Source organism: Protopterus annectens, chromosome 11.part0 (assembly GCF_019279795.1).
Source record: "Protopterus annectens isolate FY-2018-M chromosome 11.part0, PAN1.0, whole genome shotgun sequence".
NCBI classification, from domain to species: Eukaryota; Metazoa; Chordata; order Ceratodontiformes; family Protopteridae; genus Protopterus; species Protopterus annectens.
In genome coordinates this window covers 1,223,781,656-1,223,808,412 of record NC_056745.1, presented here as the reverse complement: position 1 = coordinate 1,223,808,412, position 26,757 = coordinate 1,223,781,656, and the positions used below count along the sequence as shown (strand labels likewise).

The 26,757-nt window shown below is 38.8% G+C and overlaps 1 protein-coding gene across 1 annotated transcript in view; it reads left to right on the top strand.

Moving 5' to 3' along the window:
* LOC122815806 (arylsulfatase A-like) overlaps positions 1 to 26,757 on the top strand; it is a 351,804-nt gene that overhangs the window by 645 nt on the left and 324,402 nt on the right. The gene's annotated exons all lie outside the window — the stretch shown is intronic.

Genomic DNA, 26,757 nt, shown 5'->3' with positions numbered 1-26,757 from the left:
TATTACAAGGAGTATTTTTTAAATTTTCTTAAAATACAGTAACTTTTGATTTATTTTAATTTTATTTTATTGATAGATTGGCTTGCAAGGCATCATTCTCCAAATCTGAACTTTCCTACAGCAAAATAAAAATCTCTATCAGGACTGCCCTATACAAAGAGAAAAGTAGTAATCCTTCCTGTTGCTCTAACTGCTGTTTTCCCTTTCACTGCAGTGAGATGTCAAGTCTCTGGAGGCTGAAAGAAACTTTAGCTTGTATACCCCCTTTCTGAATGTTTTTGTAAGGATACTTGCAATCAAAATAGGATCTTTAAGCTGGAGAGTTGTAGCATAATATTCTTGTGTTACTACTTTAGCTTTAAGCAATTCATAAAATGTAAGGAGGGCAGCACAGTGGTGCACTGCTTAGTTTTGCTGTCTCACACTGCCTGGTTCTCCAGTTTCCTGGCTGGGTTGTCTCCTTTGCAGAGTCTGCATGTCATCTCGCTCTCCTTGTGTTTTTTTTTTTGGGGGGGGGGGTCCTTCTCTTTCCTCCCACATCACAAAGACTTGCCACAGGTGAATTGGAGATACTCCAATCTGCCTGTGGACGCATGTGCTGAGTGCAAAGTACTTTGTCTAAGTACTTCTTGCAGTAGTCTGACATTCTGTGCAGGATTTATTTCTCTGTATTTTACCCATTGACTGTCAGAATAGTTTTTGCAACACTGTACTAGATAAAACAGCTATTGGAGAATGAATATAAATGAGTATAATGTAAAGGCAGCAGCACAGCATTTTAACACTTAGTACTTCTGCCTGGCTGTCTGGTTCACCTCCCCACTGAGGTGCCTTCTTTGCAGAATTGGCATGTCCTTCCTCTGTACATGTAAGTTTTTTTGTGGGGTCTTTGATTTTCCAGCATCGTAAAGACTTGCTAGTAAACAAACTGTAAATATTTTTAAATTGCCCGTAGGTGTGCATGTAATGAGTGATTGTATGTGCAAGTAATTAGTTGTGAGATTATTGACCACTTCACTGAAAACCCATATCCATGAACTTGAAACATTCGCCTCAAATTGCTTCAGCCTTGGAGGTTATTATATTTACTTTGCAGGTGCAAGTGGCAGTATGAGTACGGAGGTTTGCCGTTCATAACATCTGTGCAGGTTTTTTCATAGGGGTGTACTAGGCTAATGACCAGTAGGGCCTTTATAAGCCTAGCTATGCAATCCAAACCAATTGTATCCCTGTGTATCATGGGCATTTATTAGGAGGGTGTATTTTAGTTAGGAAGTTTCTAGAGTTATATGGATGGGAGCGTGTATGTTTATTTGGGCATTACTGTATGTTTCTCTCTATCAGAGACACAGGGACAAGACCCATGTTGAATTTCAGATTTTCCATTCATTGGTGGAGGTTACACTTAAATATGGTTAGGGATGGACTCTGCTTCACATGGATGGAGAGCCTGTTCCAGACCATGGGGATCCACTGAGAAACACATCTGTCCTGCCAACATGTCTTATTTATATCACAAGGAAAATTTAAATTCTTAGATCTAGTGGATCTGATGCTGTTTATTTTGTGGATGTGTAAAAGGTCCATCAGAGCTGGATCTGATGATGCCTTGTCTTCCAGGCATAGGTCATTGTTCAGTAACCTGTAGGAGACAATGGTGTATTTTCTAAGGTGTTAATCCCATTTGGACCAATGTTGTAGGGCAGATTCCTGTACAGTTGAATCAAGGACTGCCTGCTATCAGCCCTATATCATACATGGGATTTCTGTTCCTAAATCCTGTATTTTTACCATGTAACTTTCCTGATAAATGGCATTCCAGTTGTACATATGCATTACGAACTAGATTTATAGCTTAATGCTGAAGTGTGGTTTGCAGTCTTCCTGAGCCTATAAACAGAGTCCTGCTACATTATAGTATCACAGGACTGGCTAGCTTATATGTAAATCCAAAATCTGCTATCATTGCTAAGGGAATGTATATATGCTTATTGTATTTTCATCATAAATAATTTTGTTATATTGCCAAAACTACCTTGCTAAGTGCTAACTCTTGTTTCTCTCCACTTTCTCTCTCTCCCTCCCTTAAGTACCCTGCTCACCATTTTGCTGTTCCTTCACTAGTCTCTAGGAACCTACTTACCTGGTGACTAAGGACCCTATCTAAATACCTGTGGTCTCATCACACAGCCTAATATTCCCTGCATCCTCTCTCAAGGAAGCAAGAAAGTATGGGGTTGCCTAAATCCTGCCAGTAAAGCTTACAACCATAACTATTGCTTCAGGGGTTTTAAAAGCACACTCTGAGCCAGGACAGCCAGCAGCCTTTACACCCCAATCTACCCTGTAACCAACACACTGTCATTCCTTTATTGTAACCCCCTTTTACTAGCGATAACACCTTCCCTAAACCAGCTAGCTCCCATATAAAATTGCCTGCAATAGTATATCTGTCCACTAGGTGGCAGCCTTATACCATCCTTTATCTCCTGCTTATCCCTCTGTCTTATACTTTCATTACATTACATTTCTTATGTCCTAGACCTGTTCTTAATTCCGTCTTACTTTACCCTTTACTTCAACTGTCTACACCCAGCTATTTCTCTTAGACTCTTTACTTATCTCTGCTCTTACCCACTCCTAACTTACCTAACTTACCTTCAGTAGCCAGCATTGCTGATTGTTCTTCTTAAGCTGCTTCTTTACTTGTCTCTACCTACTCCGATTGCCCTGCGGGCTCACTCCGCTCCCCTGCCCTACCCCAAATCCCACGCACCCCCAGTGGTCCTACTCTTATACTACTTAACCACACCCCTCCCCTTGCCACCAATTACAGAGAACTATACCATTGGCCATCATACACCTATTCCCTCTTTCTCTAACCACTCCCTATCTCTCCTACTACACCCTCCACCTCTCCCTATCCACACTTAGTACACTTCAGTGCCTACCACATAGAACCTAACAACTAACCCATCCCAATGTGTAAACTACCCTCCCCAGCCCAGTTACAGCTGTTACTCATACTCATACTTCTACCACCTCTAACTGTAGCCTACCTGCTTACCTCCTACAAACACCCATTATGTCCACAACTTCACTACCCCAATAAGCAAACTGCTTCTCCATCACTACCTATCCTCACTAACCACATAAACATAACATCTACACCCAGCTATCTACTGGCAAAATATCATAGACTAGTCCACATAAGGCATAACTCTCTAAAAGCCAGAAGATCTCTAAACCAATACAGTAAATTCCCAACTCCTAGATGTGGAATACAACTCCTGTCATTAAAAGATGGGGATATTCACCCAAACCCAGGCCCAACAATTACTACAACCACACAACTCCTCAACCCCAATCCCTCTATTAACCATTCCCTTACCAAACCTCCAAACTCACTCGTAGCATAAATAACAAAGTTGCATACCTCCATGCTCTCTTGGAAATATACTCCTTTGACATTCTATGTTTAACAGAAACTTGGTTAAAACCTGTTAACTAAAGACAATTAAGTCATCCCATCTGGATATAATGGCTCGAGACTTCACCGTGCAGCCAAGAAGGGTGGTGGGATAGCTATCCTATTTAAATCAGGGTTACAAATTACTACTTCTGACTATAAACCACCTCAAGACTCTAATGTTGAAATCCTTATTTCCAGACTTCAAATTAACACTTTCAAATCAATTTACATCGTCTGTATCTACCTCCTGGCAATAACAGCACCACCTTAGAAGATATCCTTTGCTGGCTATCTCAAAACTTCTCCCAAGAAACTATAATCCTGATTTTAACATTGATTGGAGGTGTTGCAGCAGTAACCACCCTACCACCCATATTAACCTATTTGTTTTTTTCTCAAAACCATTACCCCCCTACCAGGATAAACAAGCCTAATAAGAAGGAAAGTACCTTAGATTGGATTCTCATAAATAACCATCCCCAGACATATGAAGCTGGAACCCTCCCTGATGATGTGAGTGACCACTCACTTACCTACATCATCAGGCATAAGACCAATTTACCTGTCCCAACCACATTCAGGACAATTCGGACCAAGAAAAACTTTAACCCTGATCTCTTCCAAAGCGAACTTAGAGCATGTGACGGGTCTCCCACAAAATACCTCACACTGGAGGAAGCTGTTAATTACTTTAATTCTAATTTCCTAGCCATACTAGACCACCATGCACCAACCCGTTCTATCAGAATTAGGACTAAATCTGCCCCATGGGTTTCAAAAGAAACCAAGCAAAAAATCCATCTTAGAAATAAATACTGGACTAAATGGCGAACTACTAAAAACCCTGTAGATCAAAAAAACTTTAGACAGCTGAGAAATTACACTAAAAAAGCTATACTGTCTGATAAAAAAAACTTCTACCTACAATCCGAGCAAACTCACCATAATAAAGCACAAAAATGCTGGGCAAGTATTAACCAACTACTACACCCAGGTCAATCCATTACACCAAACCCACAAGGCACAGACCAGTAGAATCACAAGCAAACTGCCAATGCCTTCAATACCTTTTTCAAAGAGGCTATTCAAACATTCGTCAATCAGCTATCACCTCATAGCTTAACTCTACCTAACTCTAATACTTGCCCACCTCCTCCATTTCTCTTCCAACCAGTCCCAACAGCATATATTCTTACCCTTATCCAAAAACTAAAACCATCCTCTCCCTCAGCTGACCAACTGCCCGCAGAATATCTACAAAAAGCAGCCAAATCCGTTGCCTATCCCATTTCCATTCTGATTAATAGAACAATCAGTGAAGGTCACATCCCAAAGATCTGGAAAATCTCCCACATTATCCCCCTTCATAAAGGTGGAAACTCTACAGAATTATCTAACTACTGTCCCATAAACCTACTTTCTCCTTTGGTAAAAATTATGGAAAAATGCATCCATAGACAATTACTTGACCACCTAATCCAAAATAACTTACTTTCTAGGTGGTCAACATGGATTCAGACCTTTCCACAGCACTACCACTGCCCTCCTTTCCTTTACTGACTGTATTAACAAAAACCATAACATTAATATGCTTTCCTCTGCACCCTTCTTTGATCTGTCCAAGACATTCGATATGGTAAATCACCAGATACTTATAAATATCCTCAAATCCCTGTCACTAGATGCACTAGCTATAAAATGGTTCCAATCCTAATTATATAATAGACAACAGGCTGTCCTATGGCATAATAATCTATCTACCCACCTCCCCGTTAACCTTGGTGTTCCTCAAGGGTCCATATTAGGACCCCTCCTTTTCTCAATTTTTATCAATGACCTTCACTTAGTAATCCCCCAAGCTACATGCATACAATCCGCAGACGATTATACACTTATATGCTCAGCCATATCTGCATCTGAACTTCAGTCCCTTACCCAAAAGGTGTTTAATACAGTAGAACAATGGTTTACACAGCGCTGCCTCCTCTTGAACCCCAAAAAAACAAAACTCCTACTCTTTACTCCTGCTCAGAAGTCCACTCCAATAGATTTCACAGTAATATCCAGTAATGGTACTCTCATATCTCCAGACCCAACTATCAATCTACTAGGAATCACCATAGACAACAACCTTAAGTTCGACACCCATATCAGCAATACACTAAAAACTGTTAATAGAAAACTAGGCTGTCTCTACAGGATCAAACCCTTCCTTTCTCCAGCAGCTAGAGTAACTATTGCTTACACTCATCTAATCTCTACACTCCTCTATGCCTCACCCATATATACTAACAACATGGAAAACCTACAATAACATTGCCAGGTTTGCCACAGCAACCCATTTAGAACCCACCATTGTTATAATCTAAAGCAGCTAGGATGGCTTGAACTACAAAATCAGCTTAAATTCCACCAACTGACCATTGCCCACAAGACCCTTTACCAACCTTCCAGTACTCCAATACTATCTACCCTCATCATTCCCTATAATAATCTTAAAACCTTACGTTCATCACAGAAACTTTTTGTAAATCTAACAACATGTCTAGTGACTCTCTGTTCTCTAATACTGTCAGAATATCCTGGAACCTTCTTCCCAGTGAACTTTCATCACTCTCCTCTATATCACTTTTCAAAAACAAACTGAAACTTTTCCTCAAAACACACTGGTTATGCCCCTGTACTAAATCTGACTAACTTCTTCTGCGGTGGTGCAGCGGTAGTGTTGTTGCCTCACAGCAAGAGGTTCTCCCATTCGATTCTCGGCTGGAGTGCAGGGAGTGCCTTCCGTGTGGTTGGGTAGGCTTTCAAAAGGCATGCGTAAAAGGGCGTGCCTTCGTTGAAGGTTGGATGTTGAGCTGGCACCTCGGCGTTCGTGAAAATCTACTGCCAATCATTAGTGGACTGGAGTTCCGCTGTGGCGACCCCTAACCGGGAAGAGCCGAAAGACACAACAACTAAACCTGACTAACTTACTCTTCTTACTAGATTCTGCTTACCCTCTACTTCTCAGCAACAAGTCTTATTTTCCTTAATAACAATGACACCTTTACCTTCTAGATAATGTTACTGACATCTTCTGTGGATACTTACCATATTATATATGTGATAATTTGTTAAATAGTTATACAATGAGCCACCTTCTTTGTTAAATTCTGTATTGTACCTGCATTTTGCATAGTGTTATAAATTCTGCCTTCTTTGTTAAAATCTGTATTGTACCTGCATTGTACATTTTGTTATGAATTTTGTGTTCTCGGAGCTTATCCCCCCGGGCCTCTACTGAAAATGGACATATATCCAGCTAGACTAGCCCGGTCAACAAATGTAAAATAAAAATAAATAAAGATGTTCTGTATAGGAAAATGTATTTATACCCTGGATTTTCATTTGTTGGTGTTTCAACTGTTGTATATGTTTAACCAGGTACATGCTGGAGGGGGCATTATACTCAATGGTGGGTCTGATAAGGGCTGAATAAAGTGGCAGTATGATTTTTTTTGTCCTGGATGCCATGCATTAACTTATAATTTGGGCAACATAGAATGATTTTTTTACTACCTTGGTCACATGTTGGTCAAAGGGCAGATTACTGTCTAGATATGTTCCTAGATCCCTGACTACCAGGGCAAGTCTTAGGGGTGTCTTGTCAATGTAGTAATTAACCTGGGTGTCAGTTTTAGTCCATGACAATATAATTCAGTTCTGTTTATCATGGATATCAATTAAAACAATTATTCTTAAGCCCAAAATGCCACAGAAACCTCAAGGTTTATTATTCCATCAGCAAATTCAAGTAAAACACATTAAGCACTTTTGTCCCATGTAAGTGGGACATTTACAGAATGAATAAAACATGTCTCAATGTTCCTTTTATACATAACACCACCCCCGCATTTGATTGACAAATACCATCAGCAGGCTAAATATTTATATATCTATAATATATATATATATATATATATATATATATATATATATATATATATATATATATAATCTCTCTCTCTCTCTCTCTCTATATATATATATATATATATATATATATATATACACATAGCAGTATTAAGGTAAGTGTTGTTTTTTTTTTTTTTTTTTTACATGTTTGACATTTCAAATGTCGATCATATGGTCTTCGACATTTCGGAATGTTGACCATGTAAAGTAGACCCATATATATATATATATATATATATGTATATATGTATGTATGTATGTAGATATATATATATATATATATATATATATATATATATATATATATATATATATAGGGTCTATATTGAATTAGCGAATGCTTAGAAAAATGAACGCTAATTCATTGACCCCTTTTAAGCAAAATCTTAAAATCCCGAACACCCGAAACAGCGATTTTATTCACAGGGCAAAAAATCGCTGAGCTGGTTTCGAGAGTTCGCCATTTCCTCCACTGTGGTGCGATCTCAGAGTTGGTATATTTAAGTAGGGGGGTGTGGGAGGTGAAGCCCCCCACATTATATAATGTTTTAAGTTTTTTTTTTTTTTTTTTGTGGAGTAGCGATTTTTTTCCCTGGGAAAAAAAATCGCTGTTCCGGGTGTTCAAGATTTTAAACTTTTGCTTAAAAATGGTCGATGAATTAGTGTTCGCTTTTCTAAGCGTTCGCTAATTCAATATAGACCCTTGCTAGATATATATATATATATATATATATATATATATATATATATATATATATATATATATAAAATATATGTGTGCGTATGTGTGTGGGTGTGTGTGTGTATATGTATATGTTTGTGTCTTTCGGCTTTTCCCGGTTAGGGATCACCACAGCGGAACTCCGATCCGCTAATGATTGGCAGTTGACACAGAAGACACTCTAGCTGAGAGTCGAACCGAACAGCGTCTTACTGTGATGCGACAACTCTACCGCAGGACCACCACCGTGGGTCTGTGTGTGTATATGTATATACAAACTATAAATTCATGTACTTACACACAATCTGATTAATAAAAATAAGAACAAATTAAATCAGAAATGTATGTTATATAATTAAAAAGACACCAAATTACAAATTTTAAATAAATAGTAAAAGTGAATAAATATGTATAGTACAAGAAAGCTTCTTCATTATAGTTCCCATGAAAATGTTAACACTGTGTTTGTCCATATAGTGTGCTAAAATATTCAGAATGTTAAAAACGAAATTACTTCATGATACTTAATTCAAAGAGCTGTCTTCCATCTTAATCTGCTACTAATAGACACCATTTTGTTTAACCTAAGAGGACCTGTAGCATTCGTTCTAAGCTGCCACTTAAGTTCTTTAACTTCTAACTGATTCTTCCAAGGTCCCCCTCTTTCATCCAGTTTCACATCATCCACAATATAAAACTTAAAAGTGTGGCCATTATTTTCACTCCGATGTCTGTATAAGGCATTAGTACGTCTTTCTTTTTGATATCATAGGAATGTTGGTATAACCTGATTTTAAAGGGTTTCTCTGTGTTGCCTATGATACAATTATTTGAAAAAAATTGTGAACATGATTTAAGGAGGATTTTAAGAGTGAATGTGAAATCTAGGAAATGGAATTTGCATAATCAAGCAAAGACCCTCTTATAAAATATTATGAATGATAAATCGGATTGATGAAACCAAATAAGGGAGGGTGTCTGGTTGTGGTGACCTCTAATGATTATACTGACAAAATGTTAATGATCTTATGTAGTGATACCTTTGAAGAAGTATCCATTAATGAAACGAAATATTGCTTATTATAGGACTGATAGCATGCTATATGATTTTTTGACACAAGGACAAATTTCTCAACAAGAATATGAGTTTTTAAAAATAGAAACACCTAAGACACCTTCTGTTTTCAGAATTCTAAAAATACACAAAGACCTACATGATCCATCATTAAGGCCTATAGTTGATGCTAAATCTTCCAAGACCACTTTTTTAGCTAAGTTCATGGATTTGAAATTAAAAGGGGAGATGAAGAGCATAGGTTACCTTTTAACGGATTTGCATGGTTTTTAACCAGAATTACAGCGTCTTTATATATAATGAACAAAAAGTTTTATGGCCATTGATATTAAAGACCTGTCCATACCTCTCAACTGTACAGATTTTTGCCTCATATTTTTTGGTCTGTTTTTTTTTTCATAAAATTGTGGGTTTCTGGCAAATTAGTGGCAAATAGCTTAAGACTGAAGTTCAAAAATAATGACAGACATTTGAGTTTTGGACTTATACTAATACAAAACCTGTTATTCTTCAATTTTCTAAGCTTGTAAGAGCAAAATTATCCCTATTTTTGGGCCTTTGTCTCTCTATTACTTATGGCTTTGTCCAGATTTCTTGTTCTAAGAGGTTGAGAGATGTATTTTGTTATCCCACATCAGTTGGACCTTGATTGGTTTTTATGAATAAGATAGCCACTTGAATCATGTGGAGATATTGTAACCCAAGGATTTGATGGAGATTATATCGATGAGCAACTTTATATTTTTTGAAAGTCAAATTGTCCACCAAAAGGCAGGGGTGATTATGGGCATTGCATACGCCCCTGTTTCTGCCAATCTAGTAGTAACCTACAGGGAGCAGGAATATGTTATGAATTCTTCCTATTCTGGACCCGTTATGGCAGGCTTTCAGACATTGGAATGAAACTGTGGATAAATTGAAGAAATTCTTTATTTACATCAATGACACCACAACTTTCTTAAATTTACTATGAATTTTTCAACAGTAGAAATTACTTATTTGGATGTTTTGATTACTAAGAATAAGGAATTGAGGAGATTTGAGTCATCTGTTTTTAGGAAACCTACTTATTCCAACAAATTTTTGCATTTTCCTAATTGGCACCACCGCTTTCAAAACAGGGCCTTGTTAAAGGACAGTTGGTCTGTTTACCCAAGATGTTATCCGATGAAGAAGTTTTTTTATAAGGAGAGTAAAATATTAATGGGCATGTTTGAAAAGAGAGGGTACCCCAGAAGATTTATTAAGAACTTAGATCAGGAGGTACATAATAAAAGATAGGAAGGGATATATTTCCCTTTGTTAGGTAAATCAGATTTTGTTTTTTCCAAAAGGGACCAACTGGATGATCAGCTAAGTGCTAACAGAGCATTGATTATTACATACAATGAACATTTTCCAGCAATTAAGAGGGTAATAGAAAGGGATTAGGATATTTTTTCTTTGGACAAAGCACTACATGACCAAATGGGGAAGAATCCTAGAATAATTTACAAGAAGGATGTTTAATATAAAAAAATCTTTTAGGTTCACAGGTAGATACTAGCTATCTGCCCGAGGGCATTTATAAGCCTAGCCAGAGTGTGTCAGCTTTCACCGCCCCATTGATTAATTAACTGAGCCTCTGTCAAGAAGAGCCAATGAAGTGATCCCAGGGGTGTATTTTCTGTTACCCATCCACTCGTCAAGGTTTCTCTTGAAGAATGTTAGTGAGGGGCTCTGCCTAATGTAGTTAGGAATTTTGTTCCAAATCATGGGGAGTCCTCTGTGACAGGAATCTATCCCTCCAGCATGTTCTATTTATTGTTGTGATGAGGTTTAGCTCACTAGAGTGAGTGGCTCGCAGTGACTTGGATTTCTTTAGGTGGAGCATGTCCATCAATTCTGAGTTGGACATGGCTTTGTAAGTCAGGCAAAGATCACCTCTGAGTAAGCAATATACAACTGAGTACAGCTGGAGTTTTTCCAGTCGGGCTGCATAGGACATATGTTTGAGGCCAGTAATCCTCTTGGTGAGGTATTTTTGTTGTCTTTCCAGCTGTTGGAAGTGTCTTGTAAGGTACATCCCAAATGGGGCATTGTACTCTATGATGGGTCTGATGAGTGATGAGTAGAGAGGCACTATAACCTCTCTATTTCTAGATGTGAACCCTTTAGTAATTAGATGGGCTACATAGAAGGATTTCCTAACTACTTTGGCAATATGATTGTCAAAGGAGAGATTACTATCTACCTGGGTCCCCAGATCTCTTATTACCTCTTCTGTATTAAGGGGGCTGCCACCTATGTGGTAATTCATGGGTGTTTTGTTTTTCCCAAATGGGATGACTATGCATTTTTTGGCATTTAGCTTGAGACCATGACTTTGACACCAGGTGTCTGTCTCAGTAAGGCCCTTTTGGAGAATGTCCCTGTCAGCTGGAGAGTCAGTTATGGCTCCCAGTTTGTAGTCATTGGCGAACTTGGTTAGCCGTAGTCTTCCTGTGTTTGCCTGTACTTCTGAGAAATATATGCCGAGCAGTAGGGGTTCCAGGACCAAGCCTTGTGGAGACCACTTGTGACTGGTTTACAGTCGGACCTGGAGCCTGCTATTCTTACCGTGTGAGTTTTGTCTGTAAGCCAGTTGGCAACCCATCTCATGACGTAGGGGTTTATGTTCAGGCTGGTGAGTTTTTCTGTAATTCCCGAGGGGGGAATGGTGTCAAAAGCCTTGGCGAGGTCAAGGTAGGCTGAGTGAACTTCCTTCCACTCATCTATGGCCTTGGTGGCTGTCTCAAAGAAGTCAACCAGGTTTAGTAGGAATGATCTGCCCTTAACAAAGCCGAACTGGGTCGGGTCAAGTGTTTGGAGGTTCCCAATGTCTTTGTTAATGAGTTCCATGATGATGCGCTCCATAGCCTTGCAGACCAGGCTAGTCAGGCTTATGGGGCGATAGTTACCAGGGTCAGTTGTGGCCCCTCCTTTGTGGAGCAGAATAACCATTGCTGTGCGCCATTCTATGGGCATGTAGCCTGTGGAGAGGCTGTGGTTGAACAGTGTGTTTAGGTGGGGGGTTAGTTCGTTCTGTAGTTCATGCAAGACGCAGTCTGGGACACCATCTGACCCCATTGACGCTGTGCTTTTGGCTTTTGGAAGGGCTGTTTTCACCTGTGCATCTTTAATTTCTGGGACATTACACTTTTCCAGTATTGTTGTGGGCCCTTTTGGGGGTGAGAGGGAGATGACGTTTGCACTGAATCTATCTGCCAGGATGTTGGCAATATCAGTGGGTTCAGTATATTTTGTGCTATTTTGCACTAGCTCAGAGCATATCTGAGAGTTGCCACTTAGATTCTTAACACAACTAAAGAAGGCTTTGTGGTTATCGTTTGAATCCTTGGCTATTTTTCTTTTGCAGTCAGCCTTGGAAAATTTTACGCGGAACCTTAGTTTCTTACTGATACTGATCAGGGATGTCTTTTCTTCTTGGGATTTGCTTTTTTCTGAACTAGCTTCCTCCTTCTGTTGTATAGCCTGTTTATGGCAGGGGTCCATCAGACTGGTTTCCTTCTCTTAGGGGAGTGAGTCTTGGTTTTGCTAGGGATGGCACGATCCATGCATCCTTGTAGGTGCTCATAGAGTGCATTTGTAAAGGTGAAAGACATTTGATAGTTAATACTTCCTGGGTATGAGAGTCTGTGGACACTATAACCAATGCTACAAAATGTTACAGGGAAGTACCTTTTTATTGAGGAGTATGGTGAAGTCCACATCAGACACAAATACCACTGTTTGAGTAAACAAGTGGGATATGTGGCCCAATGTATGAGATGTTCCAGTGTCCATATAAAACAGAAAAAGCCTTTAAAACCAGAGCATTCCACCATTTGTATGATATCAAAAAGAAAGATGCATGTAATGCCTTCTGTAGACATTTAAGTGAAAAGAATGGCCAGACTTTGTGAAATTGGATGAAAGAGGGGGACCTTGCAAGGATTTGTTAGAAGTTAAAGAACTTACGTAAGTGGCAACTTAGAACAAATGCTACAGTTCCTCTTGGTTTAAACAAAATGGTGTATATTAGTAGCATATTAAGATGGAAGGCAACTCTTTGAATTAAGTATCATGAACTAATTTTGTTTTTAACATTTTTAAGATTCTGAATACTTCAGGATACTATCTGGATAAACATGGTGTTAACATTTTCATGGGAAGTGTAACAAAGGGGCATTTTTGCATGTCTGCGTATTTATTCCCATGTACTTTTTATTTAAGATTTGTCATTTGGTGTCATTTTAATTATATAACATACATTTCAGTATTTTATTAATTCTTATTTTTATTAATCAGATTGTGTGGGTTAGGACTTGAATTTATACCAGTGTGTGTATATATATTTAGTCTGCTGATGGTAATTGTCAATCATATGCAAGGGGAGGGGTTTTATGTATAAAAGGAACATTGAGATGTTTTTTTATTCATTCTGAAGAAGTCCCTCTTACCAGGGACAAAAGTGCTTAATGTATTTTACTTGAATTTGTTTTTGGAATAATAAACCTTTGGACTGGTGTGATCTTGATGTTTCTGTGACGTTTTATGCTTGAGTGTTCAAGTTAATGTGTGACAGGTCCTGTCAATGTGTAATTTCGAGGACAATGGACTTTTTAACATCCAGAATGTGGAAAGCTCCTCATAATGAGGTACACTTGAGAGGTATGCTGTACCTTTTGCTTTAATAGTAAATGTGTCCTTTTTACTCCCCCACTACTTTGTTTCTTGGTTTTCATATCTTTAACATGTCATCAGGGTCACTGTTGACTGTATAAACAAAATAAGTGTCATTGTTCTAGACCTAGCAGCAGCAACATACCTATGCAATATCTGTGATGCAATCTTCAAATTGCAATCAAAAAAGGCTAAGCATATCCTTTCGTAATCCAGTGTATTTAAGCATTGTTCTCACAGTACTGTTTATAGACTGATACATTGATAATGCAGATAACTGTATTTTTTTTCCTGGTTGTGACAGAAATGCACAACTTGTTTTAGAAGTATTTTGTAACCCTATCCAAATATGTAGATTACTTACTTACCTGGTAATTTGCCAAAACAGTCACACATTACACAGTCCATTGTCACAGATGAATTTTACTTTTTGATACCTTCAAAAAGGATTCACATACTGGATTTATTTCAGTGCTCATTACTTACCAGAAGTCCTTCGGTTTTTGGCCCATTACCCATGCCTCTTCCCCTTGTTGTAATACTGCTGATGCTCCACCTCAAAAACTTTCAAACATAACAAGTCATTTTATTTAATTGTATTTGTTCACCTGGACAGTCCATTTGTCTTGGAGCCATTTTTGTTCGAGCAAATTGTGGTACACTTTTAAACAGCATAGGTTAAGGTAACAAATAAGTTGCATACAATAATATAACATTATATAATTTGCTGTACACATTAAGAGACAGCATAAGTTATATATTTGTTCTCATATATCCATCCACCTGTCCACAGCCCCTTTTCCCATTTTTGCACATGGGATCGGAGTGTTACCTCAACAGTGACAATCATCTCGAGCCAGGGTTGACATATATATGAAACTAATAATATAAATAATCATTAACAAACATGATCTACATAATGAGTTATCACCAGTGATACAGATTGGTGCACCCAATTCGAAAGATACCTTTTCGGCATGTTTCACAGTGCATATGCTCCTTGCCTATTTGTACTCAAATCCCTTACCAACACACACACAGACTTTGGCTGCTCCTGTAGCATGCTTCTCCAAATACACTCACTGCTCTTGCTCCATTACTCTCTTGTCAGCTTCCTGATGGCCTAGCAAATTTCATTGTTTCCCATTGTCACTCCCTACTTATCAGGTCCAGGTCCTCAAGCACAAATAGTTGGGCTTCTGGAACACAAATCGTCTAACCAGTCCCTACAGCACACACACACACACACACACACACACACACACACACACACACACACACACACACACACACACACACACGCATGAACACGCGCACACACACACACACACACACACACACACACACACACACACACACACACACAAGCATGCAGCCAGATGTGCACACACAAAAAAATAATAATTATTGTACAAAAGTAGCCCATTGCCTAATTGATGTAGAAGTGTTTAGTGATAATTGACTAGTGTGCCACAGATCCTACACGCTTTGCATTCCACATTGCTCTGCTAGCAGTCCTTGCTGTCTGTCTCTGTGGAGCAAACATATTTTTTTCACATTCAACCTTGCCTGTCAAGTATCAGGCCAGTACAAGGGCTAATATCACCCATTCATTTCCCTTTATGGAAAAACTGGACAGCATTGGTGTGGCTGTCATCCAGGCTGACACCAGACTTCATTGTGAAACCATATAGCTTGCTCCCCCATGCATACCATCAGTGTCTCAAGGGTTAGGTGTACAGTGGGGTAGTGCTAAAGCTTGTCACCCATTACAATGACTGGAGCTAATCCCATAGCTTCACCCCTTGAAGTCAGACTCCTCCATTTGTCTGTGGTCTACACTGGGGATTGTAGGTGGGGTGCATGTCCAGGGACACATGCATTTCTCCCCTCCTCTTGAGAGAGGTCAGCAGGCTGTTTTGCATCACCCCCAGCCCAGCTGGGAACTCCAGGCCCAAGGTACTAATTGAACTTGAGTCATTTGTGTCATAATCAGGGCTTCCTCCATGTATACCACAGAATTAGCAAAGTAAACATATATTTTGATACCAGTGCCGATCTGCTTGTTCAGCTTCAGTATAACTGTTTGTATAGAGACTTTGATTTAATTCTTCCTGTAAATTGTTACCATAGTTCAGCTCAGGAAGATGAGCTGTGAATGTCAGTACAGTAACTATTTTCAGAAATGGTCAAATCATTTATTTCAGCTCTAGGTTATTTACCTGTTTTAACCTAGATGCATTTTCCATATGTTTGATCATTTAGCTGGTCCACTGTTGCAAGTCATATTCGGACAGCTGTATTACTTGCCAGCATTTCCTTTACATATATAAAGGGGAAATTTCGTCTAAATAGGTAGTGAATGACATTTACAACCAAATCAATGGCAGCTTCTTGCTGGATTAGCTGCAAAATACTGATATGCTTTACAGGCTGAGCTGAATGTTTCAGAGCTTCAGTGAAAGGCTAGTTTACAGGCAACAAGAAAGTGCCAGCAATAAGCAAGTAATTAAGCAGGAGGAGTCTGCGACAAACATTTCCTGTTCTGACCAAAAGTACGGACCAAGCTGAATGAGCTGAAATCAGAGGTCTGCTAGGGATCACTATAGATCCCATCTCTAGCCTTCCCATCCCCAGATTTTCTAATCACTTATCTGAATTATAGCAGTTGCAATTGCCTTTGCATTACATATGAGACTTTCTGCTGTTCCTTTCAACTCTTATTGGCTCATGAATGATGCCCTTTTCTCTGGCCTTGTTCAGCTATTTCTCAGCAGTGTGTCTTTTCTCTGGAGGCTCACAAGTCCATAATTATCACTACTGTAGGTAACTCAGTGGGACAGCAAGGACTTAGCCCAAAGTATTTGACTTGGCTACCTGATTATATGCCGGTAGTCACCAGACGGATTAACCTATCCTGCCTCAGCACCTTAATGCTTGAAAGATCAGGTTTATAGATATTCACCCAGCTACACTGGAAAGGAGAATAACTGGCTATTTATACACATGGTGTCACTTCCTCCTGTACTTGTAAGGGAAATTGGAGCTTGTTAAAGAATCTCAACCAGCCACCACTCTAGGAGTTCAGAACTGATTGCAGTGTTTTCACACTCACTTGGAAACCCACCATCACCACCACATATTCATGCCTTAATAGGCCACTTCATTCTGCAGAGAGGTACACACAGAGACTGATGAAACCTTTGTCTCTGGTTGCTCACTCCTGAGTCTCATTAGTTCTGTAGCTGTCTTTTGTGTTGAGTCTACTATGTCGTGTTGCTCAAGATTCAATCATCCGCAGTTCATAGGTTCATAGATTCATCGGTGATTACTGGGCTTATGGCACAAGAGCCTTTACAAGCCTAACCAGTAATACCCATGATATGACAATATTATATCTTAATTCCCCAGATATGGGTTGGGATAGTATCAGAGTAGTGGATCTTTCAGTGTTGGAGCCATAAGTTATTTTAAAGACTGCCTCTGTCCATAAGGGACATGGGCCATACCCCAGGAGTGAAATTACAGTTTCCCATCCATTTATCCAAATTCTTTTTGAAGAGAGTGAGAGACGGACTTTGTTTTACAAAGACAGGAAGTTTATTCCTTAGACAAGGTAGCCTTTGGGATATGAATCTGTCTCTCCGGCAGGTTCTGTAGAGTCACAAATAAGGTTCAGGTCCATGGAATGCCCTTGTATAATTTTTCTTGAGAATATGTAACATTTTCATTAGGGCTGGATCAGAGAATGTCATGTAGGTCAGGCATAAGTTCTCTCTCGATAAGCAATATGAGATGGAGTAAAGGGATAGGGTCTTTAGACGGTCTGGATAAGACATGTGTCAAATGCTTTGTATTTTTTTTTTTTTGCGAGAAACCTCTGGGGCCACTCCAGTTAGTGTCCGTGCTTGGTTAGGTACATGCAGATGTGAACTTTATACTCTATTATGGGCCTGATGAAGGCCGAGTACAATGCCAGTATGACTTCCTTTGATCTTGATACAATGCCTTGACTTTTATAAGTTGAGCCAGAAGGAAGGATTTCCTCACTACTGTAGCTACCTAGTGGTCAAATTTTAGGTTACTATCTATTTATATTCCTAGATCTCTAACCACTTGGTCTACTTTTAGTGGTATGCTATCAATATTATAATTTGCAGAGATATTTGATTTACCGAAGGGTATAATTATGCATTTTTTAGCATTTAGTCTCAGACCATGGTTTTGGCACCAGTTGTTTGTCAGTTTTAGGCCTGTTTGTAGGATGCCAATATTATTTGGAGTTTCAGTGATTGCTCCCAGCTTACAGTCATCAGAGAACATGGTGAGCCAGAGGCTCCCAACATTGAACTTTACTTCAGAGATGTATATACCAAACAGGAGGGGTCCCAACACTGAACCCTGTGGGACAGCATTAATAATAGATTTCTTACCGAAAGTGGATTTATCTATCCATACAACATGTGTCCTGTCAGTGAGCCAGTTGGCTATCCATCTGACGATGTAGGGGTTTATGCTTAACTCATTAAGTTTATCTATGATCCCCTAGTGGGGGATTGTGTCAAAAGCTTTGACCAGGTCTAGATAAGTGGTGTGTACCCTTTTACCTTCATCCATGGCCTTGGTGACTTTCTCAAAGAAGTCCACCACATTGAGAAGTCAAGACCTCCTTTTCACAAAGCCATATTGGCTCAGGTCTAGTTTTTGGAGAGTTATGTTGTTATTGATCAGGTCCATGATAATTCTCTCCTTGACCTTGCAGAAAAGACTGGTCAAACTTATGGGTATGTAGTTCCCTGGGTCAGTTGATGCCCCCCCCCCCCGTGCAGAGGGATGACTGTTGCATTCCTCCATGCCTCTGGGACAAAGGCCGTATGGAGGCTGTGGTTAAAGAGGGTTTCCAGTGGCCCTGATAGATTCTGTTTTAAGCTATTTAAGAAGAATCCTGGAATGTTGTGACTATGGAAGGTGTGATTTTGGCTTTAGCGAGTGCAGTAAGGACCAGTTCTCTCGTAATGACTGGTAGGGGGATGGTTGCATGTATTTCTCTGAGTGTGGTAGGAGGTTATGGGTAGAAGTCTGAACTGAACTTGTTGGCCAGCAGGTTTGGTATAATTTCAGACTTGAGTGTAATTGTTGTCCTTCATGATTAACTCTGCACATTGCTGAGTGTTTCCCTTGAGCATCAGAATTCCTTAAGGTTCCTTTGTAGGATGATTGCTACTCTTGAGACATATAAATGACATGCACACAAGCTTTTTCACACATTCAACCAGTCTTGTATGGTGGCAGTGCAGTATTAGCATAGACTGCTACAAATACCTGCACAGGTATGCTAAGCTATGAGAGATGTTACAATGCATTCATTTACAGGTTGCTTCTGAAACACAGTAATTTACAATCTATGCTGTTTGGCTCATCATCTAAACTACAGATGCCTTCTTACACTGCGATGGTATGCTGAGTGTAAAGCTCTTATTCATTTCACACACCCATTTCAATTCTGAGGCCTTACTAGACACTGATCTTCAGCCACCCCACTGTTTCAGAAGCAGGATGCCCATCTGAGCCACTTTGAGCCAGAGATTGATAAACAACTTGGGTGCTGGAAAGCTGATTGGGAGAGGGAAGAATCAGTGTCTGATGTCTGGTTGCTTCCTCTGGGAGAGGGTTGGGGAGAATCCTACTTCACAGTGACTCCTTGTTGAAGCTAGGAGTTAAACTCCCAAGCACCTTACTTTGGAAGACTTTATGAATACAGTAAGTTAAATTTCCAAGATGTGTACTCTTAAAATAGTACAGATAAGGAAGCTTATCGCAATGGAGTGGAATTAATTGTGCTTATATATACCCTGGGTTTCTGTTCTGTACTCTACTGTACTGTCTGCAGTGTATTGGTCAGAAACAGAGTACCAGTGGGTGAAAATAAAAAATACTAGACATTGACCTTAATTATTAGCGATATATAGTCAAAAAGTATGAGAGACTGAGCATCAAACTTAGAAATTATATGCACAGCATAATCTTTACATATCCTGTGCAGTGTTATGTGTGTTTGTGTGTGTGTGTGTTTGGATATGTTTATCTGGGTGAGGGTGTGTGTGTGTGTGTGTGTGTGTGTGTGTGTGTGTGTGTGTGTGTGTGTGTGTTATGTAGGTTGTAAGGTAAACTGCCACTTGCTGGAGCTGTTCCCAGGAGATAAAATTACAGTGCAGAATGAAAGAGAGGAAGTGAGGGGTTGCATACTGATTTTAGGCAATGGAATAGTTAAATGTTCACAAACAATTTTACATGGAAGGAATATACAATGTTATTACATTAGAAACTTAGTATGTAGATAATTGTTTTCTTGTCTCTTGCACTCCACGGTTTTCTGACTTGTAGGTGAACTGTACGTTTATATCAATTAACTGCATGATGGAGCTCCCTCAGAAGTGTCACTGGTACAAGAAAGAATAATGAAAAATTAACCCCCTCACATCCTTGCTGAAAGATAAAACACTAAGAACTAGCTATACCAAGAACACAATAATGTGATCTTTGTTTTACTCTCCTTATTTATAACACATTGTCCATCCACTGTTTTTACCAGTTTTAACCATTTCAGGGTCTCAAGGAGCAAGCGACTGTCACAGCAAGCAGAGAGATGAGGTGGCACAAGTCTATGTAAATAGAATAAAAAATGCAAATTGTCTATATTATAACATAGCATCATTAAACCACATCTCTGCTTATGTGTTACTTTTGAATAGCACTGTGAATTTTGATTTGTGTTTATTGTGGTCTGTTTTATGCTACTTTACACTAGATATCCATTTTGGGACTAACTTCTGCTTTGGTGACTTATCACAATCAAACCTCAGAGATGTACAAAGAAGACAACTATTTTTTAGGGTTAAGAAGGAAAAGGCATGTTGTTTTTGAAAGCATAATTCGGTTACATGATCATTACTGAATGATTTAGCATGTTTTTTTAGAAGATTGTAAGTGTGCCTTAGAGCAATAAGCTGAAAGACATTGATGTGGTCATTATTTCAAGGCAATGTGTACCTCCTATCCACTATTTTTTACAAGAATGCTTTCAAAACATACATATTGGGAGAAATGTACATGCTGTGTTTTCAGTTGTGTCACCTAAGGGTAGTCTGCTTGGAATTCACCTTAGCAAATTAAGGAACATGTGTATTTTTTTCTTCTTTTAGCTAATAGTAGGTGGCATTAGTTCCTGCACTGAAAAGGGATTTGTTTGTGTGTTATCTGTAGGTGGATTCTGCTGAAAAAATAAATAAATAAATACCCTACCCAAAAAACAGACTTGGGATGACATCTGCATAGACTCACTGTACCATCAGTGCCCTGACTCTTTGTCATGAAATATTATTGCAGAATCACTGACAGACTGCACAGTACGCAAGCTGTGAAATGCAGTTTTTCTTCCTCTCCCCTCTGAGTTTACAAGAGTCCTAATTTTACAGGTAGTGCCTCATCAACAGGTGAATTTTATGCATTATGTCCTCACCCCAGAGACATGAATTTAAGCATAGACCCTCTGCTATAATTTTTGATGGTCCCCTGCTATAATTTTGGAAGCTGTGAGGTTGAGAGTTGTGGCCAGTAGAGGGGTGCGGAAAGTCAGTCACAGGTTAGGGGGCTGCTTTGAAAAAATATTTGTTAGACAAAATAGAGGGTAGAAGGTACACCGCCTTGAAATAATGAACACAGCAATGTCTTTCAGCTTATTGCTCTAGGACAAACTTACTATCCTCTGAAAAAACTATGCCAAATCTTTCAGTAGTTATCATGTAACTGAATTTTGCTTTCAAAGACAACATGTCTCTTCACTCCTACCCCTAAAAATAGCTGTCTTAGTAGCACATCTCTGAGATTTGATTGTGAGAGAGTATGAAGAGTTAATGGCCACAGTAGCGAATTTCAACTGATTGCTCATAGACAAATATACTGCCCCTTGACAAACCATATAAAAGATATCCACCTTTTATGAGCTCCACTGAAATCTGATTACAAGGAAAACAAAAATAATTAATGCTGTATTCAACTGCTTTCTGTTGGATACATATACTGTTCCCCTGCAAGTCACCCACTAAAAGAAAGTCACTTTCTTTGTACACTTCTAAGGTCCACTTGTAAGGATGGTGAAGCAATCCATGACAGCAGTAATGTGTTTCAGCTGGTTGCTCACAGATACATATACTGCTCCTTACAAACCATATCAAAATGATGGCCTTCTTTTGCATACGCCTCTGAGGTTTAATTCTGTGAGAAGTAGAACATCTAATAGCCATAGTAATGTGTTTTAACTGGTTTCTGATAGGACATAGTGTCTTCCCTAGTAAGGCATATCAGAAAGATAAGCACCTTTTGTGTACATTTCTGAGATCGGATCATAATGAAAGCAACATAATTATTTACAGCTTTTGAAGTCTAATTGTGAGAAATTTGAAATATTTAAAGACAGTAATACTGTATTTCACCTGCCTACTCATAGATGCACATACTTTCCTTATGACATAACAAATCAAATCATTCAACACGGATCACATAAATGTCATTTAGTTTAATAGACAATATGTCTTCTCAAACCTACCCCATAAAGAAAGCTACCCTTTATCTACAGCTCTGTGGTTTGATTGTGAGGATAGTGAAAGTATTAACAACCACAGTAATGTGTTTCAGCTGGCTGATAGACACATACATTGCTGCATTTGCATGCCACATGAAAAAGATAGCCACTTTTTTATACACCTCTGAGTTTCAGTCATGAGAAAGTGAAGGAATTAAAAAACATAGTCATGTATTTCAGCTGGTAACAATAAGAATGCACTGTACCCCCACTGACGAGCGATATCAAAACAGCTAATCATTATCTGTATAAACTTCTGATGTCTGATTGTAATGAAAGTGAAAAATGAATGACCACAATAAGAGTTTCAAGTCTCTTCTTATAGATAATATAATGTCCACTGGCATGCTTCATTAAATTATTCAACCCTGGTCCTGAAGCAGTATGCTTCCTTACCCATACTTATAAAAGATCAACACATTTGATGTATACCTCTGAGATTTGTCTGAGACAAAAGTTAACAACAACCACAATGATGTATTTTAGTAAATTCCTCATATATATGCTCCCCAGTATGCCATATCAAACCGTGCAACAAGTACTTTTTTTTTAATCTATCCATCCATTCATCCACAAATCCTTTTTCCCATTTTTGTATATAGGGTCAAGGTGTAGTTCTTCTACACAGCACTCACATGCACACTCACGCCTGTGGCCAATTTAGAGTATCCAATCCTCCTACTGCATGCCTTTGGAATGCGGGAGGTAAGCAGAGCACCCAGAGCAAACCTACATGAACACAGGGAGGACATGCTGACTCCACACAGAAAGCACCCTAGCCAAGAATCAAACCAAGGAACCTCTTGCTGTGAGGCAGCAATGTTATCAGCTATGCCACTATACTGCCCTAAGTACATTTTTAAATATCTGTATTAAATCATCCCATGTTAAACTATGACATCAGTGCAGAGACATCTGTACACAAGAAAAGCAAATCATAGTAACCCTTGTTTTTATGTAGTATTTATCTTTCTTTTTCAATCACTCACTTCTCTTCCTGTACATTGTTCTCCATGCATTGATCCTACAAAATTCCATTTATTTCTGTGTAATTTGTTTCTTTCCTTTTCTAAAGATCTCACCTCCAGATTTTTATCTCCTGTAAATATTCAGTACTTCAAAGCAACATGTATCTTATGCTTTTAGGATTACCCAGCCTCCTCCTCTCTACCTCCATGGCTTTTTGTATACTCTGATGTTAGATTGTGAGAAAAATGAAATGTCAGAAATGGGTACAATGATATAGTTTGTTGCTTTTAAAATGTATATTAATACTGTACCTAGAGCAAACAAACACAGAGTCACATAACTGGTCTTTAAAGTCACCCACATAATGTCTCCTAAACAAATAGCTTATTCTGGTGATTACCTCTAAAGTGTGGTCACCAGAAAGTGGCAGAAATAATAGCCATAATAATATAATTCAACTTGCTGCTACAATACCCACCACCTGTACCACCAACACCATCACTATTATGATCTTAATAATAAAAAAAAATGGAATGCTAGTGTGGCCAGTGTGTACTGTTACCACTGCATAAAGATAATCTGCTTTGTAGATAAAAGGCCTTAGTAAATACCTCCTGGATAGAATCTGCAATGAACTTTTGCAACCATAACCTACTAAACTTGTCCCTTTCTTTCCAGGTTGCTATTTTGTCAGCCATCAAATTGTCTTATCTGACTTCAGTATGAAGTACATGGCATCACCAGTACTCCAAACTGTATCTGAGATGACCAAAGCTTTCTTCCCATCCACTCTCAGTTATCTATGTAGTGCCACACAACTCCCATCGCTTTCTTCTTTGATCTCCTTCTGTAAGTTTGTGTTAAAGATAGTTACTAACACACACACTATAGATCTTGATCTATCTGTTTTCAGTGCTTCACACTACTCTATTTTTAACTTTAATTTTAAAAGTTTTTTGCTAACTTTATCTCTCATATTGGTTGTTTCCATCATGGGTGGCATCATCTAAACTGACACCTCAAAACAGGATCCTCAGAAGGAGTAGACAGTCTATGAAAGTTAAACATTAATGGAATGGTTGGAAGCATATTCAGGCGAATGGCATTAGTAAAATGGGGGTGCACATCTTTGAGCCAAAGACAACATCTGTCATTGTCTTCTGCATATTTATGTTTTATATATTGATGCATTGCACAGGAAAAAACACTAATGCAAGCTTTATACACTTTGTTTTGAAGCTTATAGAAAAAAAAAATCAGTGGTTTTATGCAGCCTTTTATATTACCGAAAAGAGCTACCAGTTCAAGCATGTATTTACATTTCACGTCTTTGTCACGGTCTTGCTAACAAAACAGTGGCAAGCTTACGTATAGTCCTCACACTGGAGAGCTGATGTTTTTAAGAGTTTTTCACCTGCATTATTTCAGGAAAGTCACTTCACTACGATTACATTTATTAGATTATTTCTGTCAACACATCCAGCACATTTTGGGGTTAGTATCCTTTCCTTAAACATAGATAACTTTCATTGTGAAGCATATCCTTGTCATGCCTAGTCCTTTAAAAAGTACAATGGCTACCCCCTACTACAGGTGAGCAAGCAGAACTGGAAAATGTACTACAACTCTGGCATAGTTGTTGTTTCCATAGTGAAATGTACCTAAACAAATTAGGGTAATGTTACAAAAAAAAAATAACAAAATTTGCCAGCAGCCTGTACTTCGGGGACACCGCTCTCCAAGTTCAGATTCAGTTCAGGAGACTCTCAAAGAGCTAAACTGATTACAACTCCCACACTACTCAACTCACACTCAGCTCTCAACAGTAGACAGACTTCTTCATAAGTCCAAAAACTGACCATCCATACACAACATAATTCAACCATACTCCCCAAACAGAGCTTTACATTCTAGAGATAAATTGCTTCTCACTATCAAAAGAGTAGAATAGTGTTCAGCATGGTTTGTAATGTATAATGTTTGCAACTGAAATTATGTTGGGATGGTTTATTTTCATGTATATAAATATAAGATTGCCTATGTCATATGTGATAATTTAATAAAGATGTTTCTTGTTTAAAAAAATGAGTAGAGTAGTGTAGGAGACTCCTTGTATTCACTTACTATTGCCAAAGCCTGGAACCACTGCCCATTAACACTGAAATTAATCCAAGAGTTAAGCTCTTTCAAAAACAATTAAAATCTCATCAGATGGACAAATGGCTATGCTCTTACATTTTCACAGGCAAACTCTGTAATGTCAATTTTTTTTTTTTTTTTTTTTTTTTTTTTTACTATAGACTGATCTCACCACTGGTCTGCCACTGTACAAATAGCCTGCAGCTTCTCCAACCTGCTTCATTCCCAGATGCTGTCCACTCCCTCGCTCTCTCCCAGTGTCACTTTCAGTCTTGCATATCTCTCCCTAAACCCCACTCACTGCTTCAAGCCTCCCCCACAGCTCTACAAATTCCACCTCTTTTGTTATCTCTCTTCCACCCCACACATGTCCTACTAATTTTCTTTCTCCATTCACCCCTACAGATACCTCTTTCACATCCAGTCCTTTCCACCTTCCTTTCTGCTTACACTCTTGTTATTTTCTGAGATTCTACAGTCATAATCTCATTAACAACAAGGCACCCTGTGCCTATAATACATAAAGTTCCCGAAGTCTGCTGCCTGTTTCCTTTCCTCCTCTGTCTGTTCTGTCTCTTACTGAATCTACCTTGGACACATGAAACAAAACTATAACAGCTCCTGTCTTGTTCTCTCTCTCATTCTCTAAAGACCAGGACTCTAAATATTAACCACCAAAATAATGCCTCTAAGAAGACTGACAGTGTCATTCTTTAACAAAAATGTATGGTTTTACTCTGTATGCTATTTCTCTCTTCTGCCCCTGCTACATCAACAAATGGAAAATAATCTACATTGCAACTGTTTTAGACTCATAAGGTCACCTTGTAAGTAAGATATATGATGCTATATGTATTGTGATATGCTTGTAAATATGTAGATCTTCTTCTTCTTTCGGCTTTTCCCGGTTAGGGGTCACCACAACGGATTGACTGTCCGCTCATGATTGGCAGTGGAGTTTTATGGTGTTGAGTTGCCAGCCCGGCGCCCAACCTTCCACAGAAGGCACACACACACTCACACCTAGGGCCAATTTAGAGTGTCCAATCCACCTACTGTATGTCTTTGGGATGTGGGAG